Raw genomic sequence first — 9,116 nt, forward strand, 5'->3', positions numbered from 1 at the left:
ATTTGGAGCAAGAGAAATGGGACTCAAAAAGAACCAGCAAAGATTTCAGAAGGAAATAATTGGATGCATAGTTAAAAAGCCCATGGTTGCCAGTGAAACAGTATTGTTTGGCAATCTTGTTTAGAAGTTACTAAGGCAGGGAATGAACAGATCTTTTTGAAAACAAGCAAGAACTAGAGTCTTATATTCTCTCCATGTCAAGAACACCAGAGAACCTGTATAACTGAATGTACAGCATGAAAAGAACAGAGTGAAATGCCATCAGGAACTGCTATCAGCCCTGAGTGCACGAAATCACTGCTATGAGTTGGCCCACTTCAGCTACAGGATAAAAGTCACTCCAGAAAGATTCCAGAACAAGCACTCTGAAGGTAAGTCTATTTCTCAGCCTTGCTGTAGATCATCTTATAGCAATGTATAAGAGCAAGTTTTAAACTGTTTTGCATTTTTGCTGTTGGTGTTTTTTGAGGGTTTTGTTTTTTGGGGGGCTGGGGGTTTTTGGGTTTTGTTGTTTGTTTGGTTTTTTTTTTTTGATACTGAGCAGGACAAGTTTGAGGAAAGTAAAGAAAAAAAAAAAAAAAAAAACCAAAAAAAAGCCACCAGTAAACAAGTTCAGTGAAAGCACAGCTACTATTGCTGTGCTTTGGGCTAATGGCCAAATCAGCCATGACTGTTGTAAAGAGGGTTTTCATAAAACACATCCAGGCCATTTGATGACAGTGATGAAAGGATGTATGTATGTGTTACAGCAGCAAACTGATGAGGCCAGGCAAAACTAATGTTTCTGTGTGAGGGTTCTAGGTTACAGAGCATGGGATACAGTTATCTTAGATAATTTCAAGATCATTGGCATATTTAGAAACACCCACCTGAATATTTTTATAGCTCTGTACTACTGGAATATTTTATTATTTTTACAAATATATTTAAAATGGCTGCACTTTTTACAGGCATATAGCTCCTGATCTCCTATATGTTAAATGCTGTTGGTGAAGAGAGAGGGATACAGAAGACATCCATTTCTATCTGTGAACCCAGGAGGGTTGGCAATTACCATGCACAGGAATTAAGAATGAAAATTAAATAGTTCATGCCATCAGTGTAGGATTGCATGGACCTTTCAAGCTTAAAGGACACTAGAAGCCTGGAAGTCTAATCCACAGTTTCAACTTAATTAGACTTTCAATGGCAAGCAGAAGTCTCTCAACACACATTTATCTATACAAGTGTTATACTGCCAAGTGTCAGACTGAACAAGAACTGCATGTACTAATTTAGTGACATGATAATGCAAATAGTAAAGAAGAAGAGTATATGAATTGGTTTCTAGCATTCATTGACTGCAAGCCAGCTGGGCTGAGCAAAGACGGGAGAAGAAATGGTGTAACTTCCCCCTAATTTCTTGTATTCTTTGCTTTATTACCTCCAGACATAAGGAACAACAGCAGGGCTGGTAAGCAACACCGTGTTTTGACAGACAGAAGGTGAAAACCATTGGATAACCAGTGAAAGCAATCTCTCATGCTTACTTGATGAGTTTACAATCCAAAATGATAAGAGAGAAATAGCCTACGTGTCAAATACATGTTCACAAAACAGAAAAATAAAGGTCTTGAAAGAAGAGAGTGTTTAACTGTGCAACAGAATATGCTCATGGATTTCACTGGGACTACAGCCTGTATGTGTCTGTTCACTAAATGAGAATACAATTACCCATGTGCTGAAGTAGTTTCCTGAATCTGACTCTTAGCCCCTGCTTAATATCCACGTAGACAAATGTTCATCTTAGGCAGCCATGGCAGAGAGGTACTAAAAGCAATGAAAATATGTGGTTCGTTTATTTTAAAAGGATGTTCCTGTCCCATTGGCCAGGCTTGTTTGTGTTTTATGCTACAGAGTTCTTTGCAAAAGACCAAATCTGCCAGGAAATGAGTTTTGTGCCAATGATATTAGAGATTTAGAATTCCTCAGCAGAAGCAGTTTGGAGCATATGGTTTCAGTGACATTTTAGAAGATAACAATGGAGATATAAAACTCCTAAGAGACCTGGAAATACTACCATAAAAGAACAAAAAAACCCCAATGAAAACCAAAACCCAACAACTGCAGCAGACCTAGGGGAGAAGGGTAGAAATAAGTCAAGGTAAAAATATACCTGTGAACCATAGGAATGATTGGGCCAAAGCAAAAGGGTGTGAGAGGTGGTGTTAGGGAGAGAGACCATGCATGAGAGGGAAGACTGCAGCTAGAACTCAAAAGAGAACATCAAAAGATGCAGCAAGGTGGTCTCCAAGAAATCCACCCACAGGAGTGATAGAACTTCCATGAATTCCTAACAAATCTGTTTGCCTTGGGAAGCTCCCAGCTATGTCCCAGATGATTTACAGAAAGGGGCAGGGAAGGTGAGGGAGTGAGTAATCACAGTTCCTTCAGCTCTTTGAGCCCTTGTAATTGTCCATGTCTTTGAGCTGACAACATCCAGGTATGGCACAAGTAATAATGAGCTCTTCCACACTGGTAGAGCACAATCTCTGAATATCTGGCTGAAATGCGGGATGAAACAGCTGTCTACCAAAAATGCAATTTATTTGCAATCCAAACCCATATGCCATGTTGTCAGTTCCCATGACAATTTTGCTGGGTAAAAAACAGGTAATTGACTTAAAAATTTTTATCTGAGTAGTTAGCAATCATCAGTATGAAACAAAGATATGTTTTCAGAATCTTTTTTTTTTTTTAAGTTCCATGTATTAAAATTTCAGGCCTTGTTTCCAGTCAAGAGCAAAAACTAATTAGAAAAGCTATGATGGGTGTTGCTTTGTTGTGGTTTTTTTGAAACTGGAGTACTAAAAGAAGAGGCATGATCACAGAAAAATAACTTATAAAAGCAAGACTGAAAATAAGAAGGTCCTATCTGAGCTGAAATCATTCAATGGGCAGACTAAAGTTTGTTTTAATAAATTAGATATGTGGCACCATATGTTCAGATAAATGAAGATTTTTTTCAAGTTTGTGTTTGAGATTCCAAGTTTCTAAATTAAACTACCAACTTTGTTCTCCTTGTTGACAGGAAAGTAAAGATTTCAAGACTTCACTCTATAAATATCCTTTTGCAGGAACTTAAAAAATTTCCTTGTTTCCCATTTCAAATTAAAGTCTTACATGCCATTGAAAACAGGGGCAAAGATAGGAAAAAAAAAATCTCCACTATCTCTGCTGGTCTGCTTCAACCACTTTTCTTATAATTTGCCAGCCAAGTAATGTCAGAGCTAAGTAGCTTAGTGTGTGACTGAGGTGAATTTTGTTCTTGATTTTCTTGCACCAGTCTCCCAGGCCTGCAGTTCACCTACCTCCTCAGAAGAGGTTACAGACCAGCAGTTTTTCCTTCATGCAATCATGATTTAAAAAAGAGTCATACTCATCAGAATCAAAAAGCAGAAAAGAAACAACCCCAGCTACCTTAAAGGTTTATGCAGGAATAACAGTTTTAAGTTATTAGCTATTTAGCACTGCTAAGGTTAATTTCTTTCAGAATCTCTGTACAGCTATCTTCAAATTTTGTCACGTTCAGCTGTCTCATTCCTAGGCCCTGCCTAAAAACCTTTCACCTTGCAACCAGTGACCTTCTCATACTCCTGGTAAAGAGGCACTGGAGCTGAGATGCTGGTACAGGACTAAAACTGGGGCACAAATCTCAAAGGATGCTGCAGCCTTCTGCAGATATCAGCTTGGGCATCTGGAGGGTCAGAGGTTGCCACATCCCGACATGGTGGCACTGAGTACAGATGCCACCACCCACCAGCCCAACCCTCTGTCATCAACTGTGCCACACAAAGCTGTTTGCTATAGGCAGCAGCTGTGCAGGGAAGACAGGTTAGCAATGGGAAAGGCACAGGGGAAAATAAAAATTTGAATTTTTCCCTCTATCTCAATGTACCTTACATAGTGATTACTGACACTGTTCATACAATGAAAGCTCATTCCAGTCTGAGGTTCAGCAGTGCTGTGCTGTAGACAACAATAAAGAGCCTTTTGTAAAGAAAAAAGGAGGATTTCCTAAAAGGCAGCCCATACAAAGCCTACTGAAATTCAGTGGAAGATCAATGAAATTTGTTTGAAATTTTCCCTTGGCAGAAATAATTTTGTCTGGATTTTCAGCATGAAAATAAATGTATCTAATCCTAAAGCTTCTTTTCTGTAGTGTCATCCTTTTCCAAATAATTTTGAAGTGTATATACACATATTGTCACAGTAAGCAGTATCATGGCTTCCACAACAATTCACCAAAAACCCACTGCACATTCATAATTGAAACAAAAGAAGTCAACTTTGACAGTGTAAGAAAAAAGGGAAAAAACCAGAGTTAATAAATCATTAGAAAGAACACATTGCTCGTCCTCTAAATTGCTTTCCTATCATAATTCTCTGCATAATGAAATGCATTACCTGTTATTACTTCTGTTGTAAGATAACTGTAATGAACAAAAAAGTGTGTGCAGGCTTTGCTCAAGAGCTCACTTCTGAATCACTGCAAAGACCTGCTTTTTGGCTACATCTTAATTCTAATTGCAGGAATTAAATAAGCCATGAGGAGCAGATGAAAGTGCAATGTCAGCAGATGAAAGTGCCCCTGTACTCAGCCCTGCTGCCCCTGTACTCAGCCCTGGTGAGGCCACACCTTGAGTACTGTGTCCAGTTCTGGGCCCCTCAGTTCAGGAAGGATAACGAGGTCCTGGAGCAGGTCCAAAGGAGGGCAACCAGGCTGGTGAAGGGACTTAAGCACATATCCTATGAAGAGAGGCTGAGGGAGCTGGGGCTGTTCAGCCTGGAAAAGAGGAGGCTCTGAGGAGACCTCATCACTCTACAACTCCCTGAAAGGAGGTTGGAGCCAAGTGGGGGTTGGTCTCTTTTCACAGACGACCTTCAACAAGACAAGAGGGCACGGTCTCAAGTTGTGCCAGGGGAGGTTTAGGTTGGACATTAGAAAGAATTTCTTTACTGAGAGGGTGATCAGGCATTGGAATGAGCTGCCCAGGGAAGTAGTGGATTCTCCGTCCCTGGAGATATTTAAAAAGAGACTGGATGTGGCACACAGTGCCATGGTCTGGTAACTGCAGCAGTAGTGGATCAAGGGTTGGACTCGATGATCTCTGAGGTCCCTTCCAACCCAGTTGATTCTATGATTCTATGATCAACAAACATCTTGGTATGACAAAACTGAAGTTTATTTTGGTTTGGGTTTTGGCTTAGTTCTGATTTTGGTTTTGCTTTTTACTTTGCAATTAGATTTTAAGGAGTGAGAACCTATTTTTCATTAGAACTGCTATCACAAAGCCCCATTCAAGGACAGGGGCCTACAAAAGTCCTCTGAGTAATTTGATACCTCTTTGCAGCTCTCAACTCTCAGTGGGAGCATCAGCATCCAAAGGGAGGGCTTGGGATTCAGCAAATTTTCCCTTTGAATTTCACTTCAGGAAAACAACACCTCCAAAGAAAGAGGAGAGACTGACATTTAATTCGAAATCAACAGTTTCAAATTTGATACAAAGGAATTCAGATGGGAAAGGAAACAAAACATCTGCTCTTGTTTGCCTCTGGACACATCTCTCATGTAATATATATGACAGGATGCTGGTCTGGGACCACTATTTTAAAACCATCAAGAAGCATCATCCAGCTCCCCAGATGTGCATTGCTGTTTTGCCCACAGGTTTGTTTTGGCAGGTTAATTAAGCTATATCCTATTCAGTTTACTCTCAGGAGCCATCCCTTTGAACCATGGTGATACCTTGCATGAGAAAATTAGGCATCAGGATCACCAACATCATGAAGAGCACCACAAGACAGAAATCATCTCAGTGGGAAATGTATTGATTTAATCTTCTTATACACATAATATAGAATGGTCTGAATAATTTTGGCTATTAAAGTGTCACAGTAACACATTGTAGATATTGAATAACTGTTTCCATTACCAGGAAATGCAATAATGAAAAGAAATACGAAAAAAAAATTAACCCTGGAAAAAAGAAAGAAAATTCTGAAACGTTCTCTTTGTATCTTTGCACAAACTCCTCCATGTGATTATTGCTGAAGTGTGGGGCAAAGTATGCCCATATTCAATTGATATAGGGTGCACAACATTAAGCACTTAATAAAGGGTTATTTTCTTTTTAATAATTAACAGATGGTCACCTTATTCAAGCAGCTGATGGGGAAGAACAATGCTTCACTGTCAGGCATCAAAGGCTCATCAGATTCAGATGAACTGCTAGGTAGTGGTATGGGCAGTCAACCACAGACTGGTATAAGACAGGAGAAAAAAGGTGAGGCAAGAGGGCTTCTCCTGGTCAGCTCTGCCTGTTGCTTTTGGTGGGATATAAGCCAACCTACAAATCTAGGTTGGTGCTTAGCAAAAACTCTAACTGCACCTCGAGGCATTTTTGATGTCCCAGTTGAATGCTAACAGGTGGAATTTCTGAAGTGTACAGGAAAGGAATAAGCACCTTAAAGCCTGCAAAATTAAAACAGTTCTTTCAGGGAGACTCTATTTTATCACTAGGTGGCATTGCTCTAAATCTTTCAGTGCTTCTCCTCTGAGCCCTTTATTGTGTGAATAATATTCTAACAGCTAGTGAAACATGCAGATTTCACTGAGGTGATTTCACCAAGGCACGTTACTCAAAATATAGGTACAACACTTCTGTGTGTCTATACTCTCTACTCTGTCCTCAACTTTCTGTTTACTACTACAGAAAGAAACATAGTCTATAACCAGATGTTCAATTCTTCCAAATAAAAGCTTTAGCCTACTCAGAAGCATTTATAAAACAACCCCAGTGCCCTCTGATGACTCCCCCTTCCAAAATTCACCTTCCCAAATCTTTCCACCGGAGGCAGAACAGTTTGCCATGGCTCATGGTCGCATGTAGTACATACAACAGCTGCAAAGCCAGGGCTTTTTGCCAATTCACTGTACCGTTGGGTTGACTCGTTGGCCCATGGAATTTGAAAGAAATGTTTAAAAAACTTATTTTCCTCCATTTTTTTTTTTTTTTACTTAAGTGTTGAATTGTCTGTGAAAGATGTTAATGAAAAGTCTGACAGCATGAAATAGAGGGGTAAAAAAGCATGAACTTTCATATCATCGCTAACCTTCTCAACAGCATAAAAGTTTTGGAACAACATCAGCAAAATGGGTGTCTGATTCAATTTTGGAAACTACTGAAACTTCCTTCTGACTTAAGTAACAAAATCCTGTATATTGTACCTAAGGCTTATGACCCAATGTGCAATGGTACTGTGTCCCAGGGGAGGTTTAAAGCTTCAAGGAGGTGAAGTTTAGCCATGTCCAGAAATGCAGTCCTGAAATTCCCTGGCCTGTACTTACTTAAAGCACAGATGTGGCAAAAAATACTGTTTATGCACTTCATGTTCAGAAGTCACTGGATAAGAGATATAGCAAAGTCTTGGAAAAAGGACTACAGCCTAGAATTCCTCACTTTTAGCTGAGGATCCTAGACACCAGCTAAGAAATCATAACCTCCCATAGCTTCGTTTTCAAGTGATCACAAGTGAGGACATTCAGCCTCTCACACAGAAATCCCTGCATGTTTACTACCTCAACAACTGCAGCCTCAGTTCCATTGCTAGTCTTTTTTCTTCCATTCCAAGACAAACCATTTAATAAATTGTATTCTATGGCCCAGCCAGCACTATCTACTTTACCGATTTGTATTTGCCTCTTTTTCAACAAATCAACTTCAAGTCAGCAGCAACAACCCTTCCAGTTTAGGGATCGACGCCAAGAGGTTAAAAGAGTTTTATGATCAGCATTGCTACTTTTTAATAGTTCATTTCCAAAAGTGCAAGAATTGTCATAAAACAACCTTTAATTCTGTCACACTCCTCTCACTCCAATAAAGATACACACAACCATCTTCCAGCTCTGAGAAGTGAGAGACAGCCTTACAGAACGGTGTTAAGGAAGTTTTCCTACCTCTCTGAGCCCATATAGCCTGAGTTTCTTTCATGAGGCTCTCCAAAAATTGCTTCAAGTCTTTGTAATTGGGCATGTGTAATGGTTCAGATTGGTAACACTTGCTCACCATTGCAAAGCACTTGAGCTCTAGGGATGAAAGCAGCTTAGCATTGTCTTTCACCCACAAAGGCCTTGAACACAAGCTGGGGAAAAAATTAATAGGGAAAAAAAAAGGTTTTATCAGTTACATGGGCTCAGTTTAGAAATGGTTTTAGATTAAATCAGTGAATCTCCCTTATGCTGACCCTCAAGAAAACATCTATAAATCAGTTTCTGAACCATGTAGTGGGAGCAAGAAGAGCTGTGTGCTGTGCTCTCGGCACAAGGCACTTGGCACAACCCTGGTATCCTGCCTGCCCAAGAGACACCACTGATATCCTAATACAACAGTCCTCTCCCTTCTTTCCCTTCCTTTCTGAAAAAGATTTCCTCGCAGGTACAGACAGAAAACAGCCCTTCCTTCAGGAGGGGCCCAGAACTTATTTATTTTGTTCTCTTTTCTCTTTCATCCATTCTAGCAAATGCCAACCACTGATTAATATCCCATTTCCACTCCTGCTACCTTGCAAGTACCATTTCTTGATGAAATAGCCCAATGCAGACAGACCAGTATCATTCATATGTATGTACTTTGAAAAACATACATTGAATCCCTGTGGTTAACAGGGGACTATCACAGCTCAGTACTGCTGTGTAGACATGATATGAGTGCATCCATTATGCCACTGAAGAATAATTAAGTAGTCTGCTGTTAATAATCTTAAAAATTAACAGTGATTGCTATTACTATATAAGTCTTAATAAAACTGCTGAAATATACATGACATATAATGATGCTGACAATTGGATTTGAAAAGAAAAGCCTCTGTGATGAGAGTATGCCCTCAAAGGGAAGTGAGCTCTGTGGTCCAAATATGTTAATTCAGAGACTGAATTACCTCTCAGGGCTGTCACTTACTTCCAGTGTTGCACTCACCTACAGAATAGAGGCATTTATGTAAATTAGGCATATCTAACGTAATCAGGCACTCAGTAATGGAACATTTGCATGAAAGATTATAAAATGCAAAACGTC

Source organism: Calypte anna, chromosome 3 (genome assembly GCF_003957555.1).
Source record: "Calypte anna isolate BGI_N300 chromosome 3, bCalAnn1_v1.p, whole genome shotgun sequence".
NCBI lineage: Eukaryota > Metazoa > Chordata > Aves > Apodiformes > Trochilidae > Calypte > Calypte anna.